Source organism: Mustelus asterias, chromosome 2 (genome assembly GCF_964213995.1).
Source record: "Mustelus asterias chromosome 2, sMusAst1.hap1.1, whole genome shotgun sequence".
In the NCBI taxonomy this organism is placed as follows: domain Eukaryota; kingdom Metazoa; phylum Chordata; class Chondrichthyes; order Carcharhiniformes; family Triakidae; genus Mustelus; species Mustelus asterias.
Window position 1 is genome coordinate 125,048,807 of NC_135802.1, and position 13,993 is coordinate 125,062,799.

The window sequence follows — 13,993 nt, forward strand, 5'->3', positions numbered from 1 at the left end:
TTTGGTATATACCTATCCCTTTCCATTGCTAAGGTAAACGTAATCGAATTGTGGTCACTATCACCAAAGTGCTCACCTACCTCCAAATTTAACACCTGGTCTGGTTCATTACCCAGTACCAAATCCAATGTGGCCTCGCCTCTTGTTGGTCTATCTACATACTGTGTCAGGAAGCCTTCCTGCACCCACTGGACAAAAACTGACCCCTCTAAAGTACTTGAACTATAGCTTTTCCAGTCAATATTTGTAAAGTTAAAGTCCCCCAGAACAACTAACCTGTTACTTTCGCTCCTATCCAGAATCATCTTTGCAATCTTTTCCTCTACATCTCTGGAAATTTTCGGAGGTCTATAAAAAACTCCCAACAGGGTGACCTCTCCTTTCCTGTTTCTAACCTCAGCTCAAACTACCTCAGTAGATGAGTCCTCATCAAATGTCCTTTCTGCCATCGTAATACTGTCCTTGACTAACAATGCCACACCCCCCCCCCTCTTTTACCACCTTCCCTGCACTTACTGAAACATCTAAACCCTGGAACCTGCAACAACCATTCCTGTCCCTGCTCTATCCATGTCTCCGAGATGGCCACAACATCGAAATCCCAGGTACCAACCCATGCTGCAAGCTCACCCACCTTATTCCGGATGCTCCTTGCGTTGAAGTATACACACTTCAAACCACCTTCCTGCCTGCCAGTACACTCCTGCGACCCCGAAACCTCATCCATGACCTCACTACTCTCAACCTCCTGTACACCGGAGCTACAATTCAGGTACCCACCCCCCTGCTGAATTAGTTTAAACCCTCCCGAAGAGCATTAGCAAATTTCTCCCCCAAGATATTGGTACCCCTCTGGTTCAGGTGCAGACCATCAGAAGGACTTGGACAGGTCAGGAGAGTGGGGAAATAAGTGGCAGATGGAATACAATGTGGAAAAGTGTGAGGTTATGCGCTTTGGAAGGAGCAATGGAGGCATATACTATTTTCTAAATGGGAAAATGCTTTGGAAATCAGAAACACAAAGGGACTTGAGAGCCCTTGTTCAAGATTCTCTTCAGGTTAACTTGCAGGTTCAGTCATCAGTTAGGAAGGCAAATGCAATGTTAGCATTCACGTCGAGAGGGCTAGAATACAGGGATGTATTTCTGAGGCTGTATAAGGCCTCAAGGTCAGACCTCATTTGGAGTATTGTGAACAAGTTTGGGCCCCATATCTAATGAAGGATGTGCTGGCCTTGGAAAAGGTCCAGAGGAGGTTCACAAGAATGATCCCTAGAATGAAGAGCTTGTCATATGAGGAACGGTTGAGGACTCTGGGTCTGTACTCGTTGGGAGTTTAGAAGAATGAGGGGGGGATCTTATTGAAACTTACAGGATACTGCGAGGCCTGGATAGAATGGACGTGGAGAGGATGTTTCCACTAGTAGGAAAAACTGGAACCAAAGGGCACAGCCTCAGGCTAAAGGGACGATCCTTTAAAACAGGAGATGAGGAGGAATTTCTTCAACCAGAGAGTGGTGAATCTGTGGAACTCTTTGCCACAGAAGGCTGTGGAGGCCAGGTCATTGAGTGTCTTTAAGACAGAGATAGATAGGTTCTTGATTAGTAAGGAGATCAGAGGTTATGGGGAAAAAGCAAGAGAATGGGGATGAGAAAAATATCAGCCATGATTGAATGGCGGAGCAGACTCAATGGGTCGACTGGCCTAATTCCGCTCCCATGTCTTATGGTGTGCATATGTACACCCAGGCCCCTCTGTCCCTGCACCCTTTTTAAGAATATTATTCTTTATTTTGTATTGTCTCCCCATGTTCATAGAATCATAGAAACCCTACAGTACAGAAAGAGGAGATCTGTGCCCACCGAGCACAATCCCACCCAGGCCCTACACCCTTATCCCTACACATTTACCCGCTAATCCCTCTAACCTACGCATCTCAGGTCATTAAGGGGCAATTTTAGCATGGCCAATCAACCTAACCCGCACATCTTTAGACTGTGGGAGGAAACCGGAGCACCTGGAGGAAACGCACGCAGACACAAGGAGAATGTGCAAACTCCACACAGACAGTGTGGAGTTTGGACATGTTCATCCTACCCAAAATGAATCACCTCACACTTCCCTGTATGAAACTTCATCTGCCACCTATTTGCCCGTCCACCAACTTGTTGAAGTTTTGCAATGTAATTCTCAGTTTACAATGCTTCCACATTTTCCTCTATGACTCTATAGATAGTTACAAGGGTACATAAGAACATAAGGACTAGGAGCAGGAGTAGGCCATCTGGGCCCACGAGCCTGCTCCGCCATTTAATAAGATCATGGCTGATCTTTTTGTGGACTCAGTTCCACTTACCCGCTCGCTCACCATAACGCTTAATTCCTTTACTGTTCAAAAATGTATCTATCCTTGCCTTAAAAACATTCAATGAGGTAGCCTCACCAGCACCTTATACAGCTGCAACATAACCTCGCTGTTTTTAAACTCCATCCCTCTGAAGGACAATGAAGGACAAAATTCCATTTGCCTTCTTAATTACCTGCTGCACCTGCAAACCAACTCCTTGAGATTCCTGCACAAGGCCAGCCAGATCCCTCTGCACAGCAGCATGCTGCAATTTTTACCATTTAAATAATAGTCCATTTTGCTGTTATTCCTACCAAAATGAATGACCTCACATTTTCCAACATTGTACTCCATCTGCCAGACCCTCGCCCACTCACTTAGATTATATATATTCCTTTGCAGACTTTCAGTGTCCTTAGACTTAGACTTAGAACAGTGCAGCACAGAACAGGCCCTTCGGCCCACGATGTTGTGCCAAGTTTTATCTGAAACCAAGATCAAGCTATCCCACTCCCTATCATCCTGGTGTGCTCCATGTGCCTATCCAATAACCACTTAAATGTTCCTAAAGTGTCTGACTCCACTATCACTGCAGGCAGTCCAGTCCACACCCCAACCACTCTCTGCGTAAAGAACCTACCTCGGACATCCTTCCTATATCTTCCACCATGAACCCTATAGTTATGCCCCCTTGTAATAGCTCCATCCACCCAAGGAAATAGTCTTTGAACGTTCACTCTATCTATCCCCTTCATCATTTTATAAACCTCTATTAAGTCTCCCCTCAACCTCCTCCGCTCCAGAGAGAACAGTCCTAGCTCCCTCAACCTTTCCTCATAACATAGAACATAGAAAGCCACAGCACAAACAGGCCCTTCGGCCCACAAGTTGCGCCGATCACATCCCCACCTCTAGGCCTATCTATAGCCCTCAATCCCATTAAATCCCATGTACTCATCCAGAAGTCTCTTAAAAGACCCCAACGAGTGTGCCTCCACCACCACCGACGTCAGCCGATTCCACTCACCCACCACCCTCTGAGTGAAAAACTTACCCCTGACATCTCCTCTGTACCTACCCCCCAGCACCTTAAACCTGTGTCCTCTCGTAGCAACCATTTCAGCCCTTGGAAATAGCCTCTGGGAGTCTACCCTATCCAGACCTCTCAACATCTTGTAAACCTCTATCAGGTCACCTCTCATCCTTCGTCTCTCCAGGGAGAAGAGACCAAGCTCCCTCAACCTATCCTCATAAGGCATGCCCCCCAATCCAGGCAACATCCTTGTAAATCTCCTCTGCACCCTTTCAATGGCTTCAACATCTTTCCTGTAATGAGGTGACCAGAACTGCGCGCAGTACTCCAAGTGGGGTCTAACCAGGGTCCTATACAGTTGCAGCATAACCCCACGGCTCTTAAACTCCAACCCCCTGTTAATAAAAGCTAACACACTATAGGCCTTCTTCACAGCTCTATCCACTTGAGTGGCAACCTTCAGAGATCTGTGGATATGGACCCCAAGATCTCTCTGTTCCTCCACAGTCTTCAGAACCCTACCTTTGACCCTGTAATCCACATTTAAATTTGTCCTACCAAAATGAATCACCTCACATTTATCAGGGTTAAACTCCATCTGCCATTTTTCAGCCCAGCTTTGCATCCTATCTATGTCTCTTTGCAGTCTATAACAGCCCTCCACCTCATCCACTACTCCACCAATCTTGGTGTCATCAGCAAATTTACTGATCCACCCTTCAGCCCCCTCCTCTAAGTCATTAATAAAAATCACAAAGAGCAGAGGACCAAGCACTGATCCCTGTGGCACTCCGCTAGCAACCTGCCTCCAGTCCGAGAATTTTCCATCCACCACCACCCTCTGTCTTCGATCAGATAGCCAGTTACCTATCCAATCGGCCAACTTTCCCTCTCTCCCACACCTCCTTACTTTCATCATAAGCCGATCATGGGGGACCTTATCAAACGCCTTACTAAAATCCATGTATATGACATCAACTGCCCTACCTTCATCAACACACTTAGTTACCTCCTCAAGAAATTCTATCAAATTTGTGAGGCACGACTTGCCCTTCACGAATCCGTGCTGACTATCCCGGATTAATCCGCATCTTTCTAAATGGTCGTAAATCCCATCCCTTCTAAGGACCTTTTCCATCAACTTACCAACCACCGAAGTAAGACTAACCGGCCTATAATTACCAGGGTCATTTCTATTCCCTTTCGTAAACAGAGGAACAACATTCGCCACTCTCCAGTCTTCTGGCACCATCCCTGTGGACAGTGAGGACCCAAAGATCAAAGCCAAAGGCTCTGCAATCTCATCCCTTGCCTCCCAAAGAATCCTAGGATATATTTCATCAATCCTGTGCACACTTTGCTCTTCCACCCATCTTAGTGTCATCTGCGAATTTTGATACACTACACTTGATCCCCAACTCCAAATCATCTATGTAAATCATAAACAATTGCGGTCCCAACACTGATCCCTGAGGCACACCACTAGTCACTGATCGCCAACCAGAAAAACACTCATTTACCCTCACTCTTTGCTGTCTGTTAGTTAACCAATCCTCTATCCATGCTAATACATTACCCGTAACACTGTGCACCTTTATCTTATGTAGCAGTCTTTGGTCCGGCACCTTGTCAAATGCCTTCTGGAAATCCAGATACACCACATCCACAGGTTCCCCATTGTCCACTGCACATGTAGTGTTCTCAAAGAATTCCACCAAATTAGTTAAACATGACCTGCCCTTCATGAACCCATGCTGCATCTTACCAATGGGACAATTTATATCCAGATGTCTCACTATTTCTTCCTTGATGATAGATTCAGGCATTTTCCCGACGACAGAAGTTAAGCTAACCGGCCTATGGTTACCTGCCTTTTGTCTACCTCAGTGGTTCCCAAAGGGTGCGGCGCGCCACACTCGTGCGGCGAGAGAGGATGGCAAGTGTGGCGGGAAGATTCAAGGACAATCAAAGAAACATTTAAACATGGATAGATATTTTTCCAAAGTGAGAGCAAGAGCATCAAGTAATGCATTGTTTTATACTTTCTGGATGTCCCATGATCATATTATAAAGTAGTTGTGTTCTATATTATGAATCAAGCACTGCTAGGAGTTTTTTTTTGTTTTTGAATGTATTTCTTATCAATAAAAAATTTGGTGTGGCGCGAGCAAATTTTTATTCCGAAAGTGCGGCCCAGTGAAAAAAGTTTGGGAACCACCGGTCTACCTCCTTTTTTAAACAGTGGCGTCACATTTGCGATGGGTATAGAGGGATATGGGCCAAATGCGGGTTATTGGGATTAGCCTAGGGGTTTTAAAAAAAAAGGGTGGCATGGACAAGTTGGGCAGAAGGGCCTGTTTCCATGCTGTAAACCTCTATGACATCATCTACAAACCTAGAAATTGTCTCCTGCACATCAAGATCTAGATCATTCATGTATATCAGGAAAAGCAAGGGTCCCAATACCGACTCCTGGGGAACACAACCACAAACCTCCATCCAATCAGAAAAATATCCATTAACCATTGCTGCTGTTTCTTATTACTCAGCCGATTTTGTATCCACTTTGCAACTGTTCCTTTTATTCCATGAGCTTTCATTTTTCTCACGTCTGTTGTGTGGCACTGTATTGAGTGCCTTTTGCAAGTCCATGTACACCACATCAATAGCATTACCTCATCAACCCTCTCTGTTACTTCTTCAAAAACTCTAACAAGTTCGTTAAACACGATTTTCCCTTAAGAAATCCATGTTTCCATGTGGCTATTAATTCTATCCCAAATAATTGTTTCTGGAAGCTTCCCCACCACCAAAGTTAAATTGACTGGTCTTTAATTGTAGGCTTATCCCGACAACCCTTTTTGAATAAGGGTGCAATGTTTGCAATTCTCCAATACTCCTAGAGTGACAGTTGGTGTCTCAGTGAGGGAGTGCTGCTCGGGCTGCAGTGGAGAGTGACAGTTGGTGTCTCAGTGAGGGAGTGCTGCTCGGGCTGCAGTAGAGAGTGACAGTTGGTGTCTCACTGTGGGAGTGCTGCTCGGGCTGCAGTAGAGTAATTAATTTATTTAATTATTTTTCAGTTTAAATTAGTAAAAAAAATCGGAGGTTTTTTTTTCTAAACAGAAAATAGGCCCAGCAGCAGCCTGGGAAGATTTTGGAGGGTTTAAAAGTAGGCCGCACCTTTGAGCGGGCAGCGTCGTTAGCGGGCAGTGGAGTGAGCAGGGGACAGAGTGAGAGCTAAAAGGGCTTTGGCTCACAGGGCTTCGGCGAGGAAGGTTGTTTGTTTGTTTTTCTTCGGTTACACCCCCTTTTTGTTTTATCCCCAAAACTAAAAAGGACATGGCTGGTATGAGTGGGAGGCCAGTATACTGCATTCGGTGTGGGATGTGGGAGTTCCTGGAGACAACTTGCCTCCCGGAAGTCCATATCTGTGCCAGATGTGTGGAACTGCATCTCCTGAAGGATCGTGTAAGGGAGCTGGAGCTGAGGCTCGATGAACTCAGTTTAGATAGGGAAAATGAGAGAGTCATAGATAAAAGTTATAGTCAGGTAGTGACACCAGGGTCTCGGAAGGAAGACACGTGGGTCACGGTTAGGAGGGGTAATAGTCAGAAGGGTGATGTGCCAGAAAGCACCCCAGTGGCAGTCTCCCATAAGAGAAAGGGATGGGCAACAGATGGGAGAAGGGAAGGGAGTGAGCAGTCTGTGGAGGGATCCCCTGTGGTTGTCCCCCTCCACAATAGGTATATTGTTTTGGATTCTGTGGAGGGGGATGACCCTCCAGGGGTAAGCCACGAGGACCAGATCGCCTCCACGGGGACAGGCTCAGGGGTCCGGAAGGGAAAGAAGGGGTTTAGGAGAGCGATAGTTGTGGGGGACGCAATAGTTAGAGACACGGACAGGCGCTTCTGTGGGACTGAACGAGAATCCAGGATGGTAGTCTGCCTCCCTGGTGCCGGGGTACTGGATGTCTCCGAGAGGGTAGGAAGCATATTTAAAAAGGAAGGTAGTCAAACTGATGTGATTGTACACATTGGGGGAAATGATGTAGGTAGGAAGAGCAGGGGGGTCATACGAGAGAAATTCAGGGAGTTGGGTGCTAGGCTAAAAAGTAAGACCTCCAGTGTAGCAATCTCTGGACTGCTCCCGGTGCCGAGTGCAAGTGAGGCTCGGAACAGGCAGATTCTACAGTTGAACGCGTGGCTAAAGGACTGGTGCAAGAGGGAGGGTTTTAAATTCATAGATAACTGGGAAATCTTCAAGTCAGGATGGCAACTGTACAGAAAGGATGGGTTACACCTTAACTGGAAGGGAGCAAATATCCTGGCTGGGAGTTTTGCTAGAGTGTTTCGGCAGGATTTAAACTAGTGTGGCAGGGGGGTGGGGAACAAAACAGGAGGTCAGTAAATACTGAGGCTGGGGTCGAGCTGGGGGCCAGGGCAAGGCTAGCTAAGAAGAGGAGCACTCTAGAGGAGGAGGACCTGACTGGGCCTGGAGGTCTGGAGTGCATCTGCTTCAATGCGAGGAGTGTAAAGGGCAAAACAGACGAACTTAGGGCCTTAATGCTTGTGCGGAATTTGGATGTGGTTGCGGTGACGGAAACTTGGTTAAAAGAAGGACAGGACTGGCAGCTGAATATTCCGGGGTATCAGTGTTTTAGGCGAGACAGAGGAGGGGCTAAAAAAGGTGGGGGAGTAGCGATATTAGTTAAGGAGCATATTACCGCGGTGCAGAGGGTAGACAACTTAGAGGGGTCATGTACTGAGTCGCTGTGGGTGGAACTCAGAAACAGGAAGGGTGCAGTCACTATGCTGGGGGTGTACTACAGACCACCCAACAGCCCACGGGAAGTGGAGGAAAGGATATGTCAGGAGATTCTGGATAGGTGCAGAAAACATAGGGTTGTTGTAGTGGGGGACTTTAATTTCCCTGGCACAGACTGGAAAGTGCTTAGAGCTGGGGGACTGGACGGGGAGGAATTTGTAAAATGCGTACTGGAAGGTTCTTTGGAACAGTATGTAGATAGCCCGACTAGAGAGGGGGCTATACTGGACCTAGTTCTGGGAAATGAGCCCGGTCAGGTCGTCAAAGTTTCGGTAGGGGAACATGTGGCAAATAGTGACCACAACTCTGTTAACTTTAGGATAGTAATGGACAAGGATGAGTGCTGTCCTACGGGCAGGGTGCTAAATTGGGGGAAGGCTGACTATAGCCGGATTAGGCAGGAATTGGTGGATGTTGATTGGGAGAGGATGTTCGAGGGTAAGTCCGCGTCTGGCATGTGGGAGTCTTTTAAGGAACTATTGATAAGGCTGCAGGATAGGCATGTGCCTGTAAAAAGGAAAGATAGGAAAGGTAGGATTCGAGAGCCGTGGATAACCAGGGAAATTGAGGATCTGATTAAAATGAAAAGGGAGGCGTACGTTAAGTCCAGGCAACTGAAAACAGATGGAGCTCTGGAGGAATACAGAGAGAGTAAGAAAGATCTCAAACGGGGAGTTAGAAGGGCAAAAAGAGGGCACGAGATGTTCTTGGCAGGCAGGATTAAGGAGAATCCTAAGGCATTCTATTCATACGTTAGGAACAAAGGAGTTGTCAGGGAGAAAATCGGACCTCTCAGGGACAAAGGAGGGGAATTATGCTTAGAACCCAAGGGAATAGGGGAGATCCTAAATGAATACTTTGCATCGGTATTCACGAAGGAGAGGGGCGTGTTAACCGGGAGTGTCTCGGAGGGAGGTGTTGACCCGTTAGAGAAAATCTCCATTACGAGAGAGGAAGTGTTAGGTTTTTTAGGGAACATTAAAACTGACAAAGCCCCAGGGCCTGATGGCATCTATCCTCGACTGCTCAGGGAGACGAGAGAGGAAATTGCTGGGCCTCTGATGGAAATCTTTGTCGCTTCTTTGGACACGGGTGAGGTCCCTGAGGATTGGAGGATAGCGAATGTGGTCCCGTTGTTTAAGAAGGGTAGCAGGGATAACCCAGGAAATTATAGGCCGGTGAGCTTGACGTCCGTGGTAGGGAAGTTGTTGGAGAGGATTCTTAGAGACAGGATGTATGTGCATTTAGAACGGAACAATCTCATTAGTGACAGACAGCATGGTTTTGTAAGAGGGAGGTCGTGCCTTACAAATTTGGTGGAGTTTTTTGAGGAAGTGACAAAAACGGTTGATGAAGGAAGGGCCGTGGATGTCGTCTATATGGATTTCAGTAAGGCATTTGACAAAGTCCCACATGGCAGGTTGGTTAAGAAGGTTAAGGCTCATGGGATACAAGGAGAAGTGGCTCGATGGGTGGAGAACTGGCTTGGCCATAGGAGACAGAGGGTAGTGGTCGAAGGGTCTTTTTCCGGCTGGAGGTCTGTGACCAGTGGTGTTCCGCAGGGCTCTGTACTGGGACCTCTGCTATTTGTGATATATATAAATGATTTGGAAGAAGGTGTAACTGGTGTAATCAGCAAGTTTGCGGATGACACAAAGATGGCTGGAATTGCGGATAGCGAAGAGCATTGTCGGGCAATACAGCAGGATATAGATAGGCTGGAAAATTGGGCGGAGAGGTGGCAGATGGAATTTAATCCGGATAAATGCGAAGTGATGCATTTTGGAAGAAATAATGTAGGGAGGAGTTATGCAATAAATGGCAGAGTCATCAGGAGTATAGAAACACAGAGGGACCTAGGTGTGCAAGTCCACAAATCCTTGAAGGTGGCAACACAAGTGGAGAAGGTGGTGAAGAAGGCATATGGTATGCTTGCCTTTATAGGACGGGGTATAGAGTATAAAAGCTGGAGTCTGATGATGCAGCTGTATAGAACGCTGGTTAGGCCGCATTTGGAGTACTGCGTCCAGTTCTGGTCGCCGCACTACCAGAAGGACGTGGAGGCATTGGAGAGAGTGCAGAGAAGGTTTACCAGGATGTTGCCTGGTATGGAGGGTCTTAGCTATGAGGAGAGATTGGGTAGACTGGGGTTGTTCTCCTTGGAAAGACGGAGAATGAGGGGAGATCTAATAGAGGTATACAAGATTATGAAGGGTATAGATAGGGTGAACAGTGGGAAGCTTTTTCCCAGGTCGGAGGTGACGATCACGAGGGGTCACGGGCTCAAGCTGAGAGGGGCGAAGTATAACTCAGACATCAGAGGGACGTTTTTTACACAGAGGGTGGTGGGGGCCTGGAATGCGCTGCCAAGTAGGGTGGTGGAGGCAGGCACGCTGACATCGTTTAAGACTTACCTGGATAGTCACATGAGCAGCCTGGGAATGGAGGGATACAAACGATTGGTCTAGTTGGACCAAGGAGCGGCACAGGCTTGGAGGGCCGAAGGCCTGTTTCCTGTGCTGTACTGTTCTTTGTTCTTTGAAGGGGGGGAGGTTTAACACAGATATCAGAAGGACATATTTCACACAGAGGGTCGTGGGGGCCTGGAATGTGTTGCCGGGCAAGGTGGTGGAGGCGGACACACTGGGAACGTTTAAGACTTATCTGGACAGCTATATGACCGGAGTGGGAATGGAGGGATACAAAAGAGTGGTCTAGTTTGGACCAGGGAGCGGCGCGGGCTAATTGTTCCTTGTTTCTCGTTTCAAGGCTTCATTCTATGATCATCTTGCTGGTGCCAGTACAGAGCGAGACTGCGGATAGTTGGGAACCTGTCTCGGGGCAGGGAATTCATATGGTGTTCATGGAAGTGGAAATGACTAGGGTTGGGAAGCATTTTCCGATCAGGGCCATTGTGATCTCCTGGACTCGTTTCGATCGCCTCAGGGGGTCGGAGAGGAATTTCCCAGATTTTTTTTTTTCCCCATATTGGCCCTGGGGTTTTTCACTCTGGGTTTTCGCCTCTCCCTGGGGATCACATGGTCTGGAATAGGGGGGTGGGGGTGAGTTAATAGGTTGTAATGAACAAAGCATCGTAGCTGTGAGGGACAGCTCGGTGGATAGGATATTGGTATGTAGATAGGCTGGAAAATTGGGCGGGGATCCTGGATTCAGGATTCAATCCTGGACCGGGGAGCGGCGCGGGCTTGGAGGGCCGAAGGGCCTGTTCCTGTGCTGTATTGTTCTTTGTTCTGGCATCCCCCGAGTCTGGAGAAGACTGGAAGATCTATCCAAGTCTATCCAAACTTGTTCCTTATCAATTGTAAATCCTTTGTGGCTCGCAAGCATCTGCTTCCTTGGTAAATACAGATGCAAGTTATTCACTTAATACCTCAGGCATGCTCCCTGCCTCCATGTTTAAATTCCCTTTTTGGATTGTGGATGCTGGGTCAGTTGAAGCTGTCAAGACTGAAACCCACAGATACTTGTTGTTAGATGGGACAGGGCAATGATCAAGATGGGGTAAACTCAATACAAGTACAGATCAGTCAATGTCTCATTGCAAAGTTCAAGGGGATGAAAACTGTTCCTGTGATCCGATGTTAGCAGTTAAAAAAATGCTACTTTAAGTAGCTCTGATTTTAATATTCCCTTAATAGAAATGTGCTAAGGAATTCCCTTTGGACTTTCTAAGGTAAGGTTTGCATGGCAAATGTCAAATGTGTAACCTTCCATGGGCAATTGTAATGCACTGGGGGCCATCCAAAAATGTGATTAAAGTCACTAATTTTTGATAGTTCTGACTGGGTTATATCAATAATTATCCAGAAAAAGTTAGAAGAATTAAAACTTCTTCTAATTTCTGGGAAACCACAGATCCAGACTGAACCCACCATGGGACTGCTACACACCTGACCCTCAGGAGACTCCCCCCACACTCTATCTTCCCTCCAAAGGACTCCCTCACCTCCGACCCCACAGGAGTCTCTTCCCACACCGTGATGACCTCACTATTGGAACTACCCCACAAACTGTACACCCCCCCAGCAGGTGATTTCCCCCCACTGTCGACACTGCCCCCATGGGTCAACCCCATACACCCAAGCCAGGGAGTCTCTTGCCAGTCCCTGACTACACACCATGGGACTCTGCCCCACCCGACTCTCTTGCATACCGCACCCAACCACACACCTCCACCACCTTAAGGCTCACCACCAGCCCCATCACTCCCATCAGTCCTGACCCAACCTGACCGGAGGAAAAACGCTGCCACTCCCGAGACCCGACCTGCTCCCCTCTCATCACACCCCAGAGGCCTGACCCAGGCTAACCGACCCAAGCCCGACCCCCGCCAAGTCCAAAGCTGACCATGCCTCCTGAGTCCCAACCTCCCCCACAAAACTCTGATTGTCTCCGCACCTCCCACAAACCCCCTAAATCCGATCTACTTAACTTCTCTCTGGCCTGTCAACGACCTTTAAATTTCAACAGACCTTTAAACTTACCTGGTTTACAGCAGCTAGTGATCTAAAAGAAGGGACATGGCTTCCTTCAGTTGACACTGGGCCCCAGGACACACTGCACCACCTGCATCTCACCTGACCCAAGTCTCAAAATTGGACAAGATAGAATTGAAGAAAAACTAAGAAATTAGGCACAGGGTAGCAATCCAATGCTGACTGCCACTCCGAGGAAATTCAGGACCAACATTGAAAACCATTATGGTACCCATACAATAACTGTTCCCAACTCTGTACATTTGGATGGAAGAAGCCCTGGATGAAACCTTACGTTCAGTGTATCCTCCTTTATAGTAGATTTAATAGATCACAGAAAAGGTCCTTCAGTCCATTGAGTCTGCACCAACAATAACTACCACGAAAGGCACACTAATCCCATTTTTCTGCCCTTGTCCCATATCCTTGAATGTTATTATATTTCAAGTACTCATCCAAATATTTTTTTAAAGGTTGTAAGTGCTCCGGCCTCCACTACCTTCCCAGGCAGTGCATTCCAGATTACCACCACCCTCTGAGTGAAAAAGATTTTTCTCAAATCCCCTCTTAAACTCCTGTCCCTTACCCTAAATCTATGCCCCCTCATGATTGACCCCTCAACTAAGGGGAACAGCTACTCCCTACTCACCCTGTCCGTACCTCAAAATCTTGGGAAATAGACTAAAAAGTAGGGCCTCCAGGGTGGCCATCTCTGGGCTGCTCCCAATGCCTCGTGCCAGTGAGGCTAAGAATAGGGAGTTAGTAAATTTGAATGCTTGGCTAAAGGACTGGTCCAGGAGGGAGGGCTTCATTTTCCTAGATCAATGGGAAGTTTTCAGGAGCGGATGGCACCTGTACAAGAAGGACGGGTCACAACTAAGTTGGAAGGGCACGAATATCCTGGCTGGGAGTTTTGCTAGTGCAGTTCGGAGGGGTTTAAACTTGTATGGCAGGGGGGTGGGGATCGAAATATTAGGTCTACAAGTGTAGAGGCTGGGGACGAGCTTGGGACTGGGACAAGGCTGGCAAAGAAGAAGAGCACTCTGGGGGAGGATGACCTCACTGGGCCTGGAGGTCTGGAGTGCTTATACTTCAATGCAAGGAGCGTAGCAGGTAAGACAGACGAACTTAGGGCCTTAATGCTCACGAGGAATTTGGATGTGGTTGCGGTGACAGAGACTTGGTTGAAAGAGGGACAGGTCTGGCAGCTGAATATTCCGGGGTACAAGTGTTTTAGGCGAGACAGAGGAGGGGCCAAAAGAGGTGGGGGAGTAGCAGTATTAGTTGGAGAGC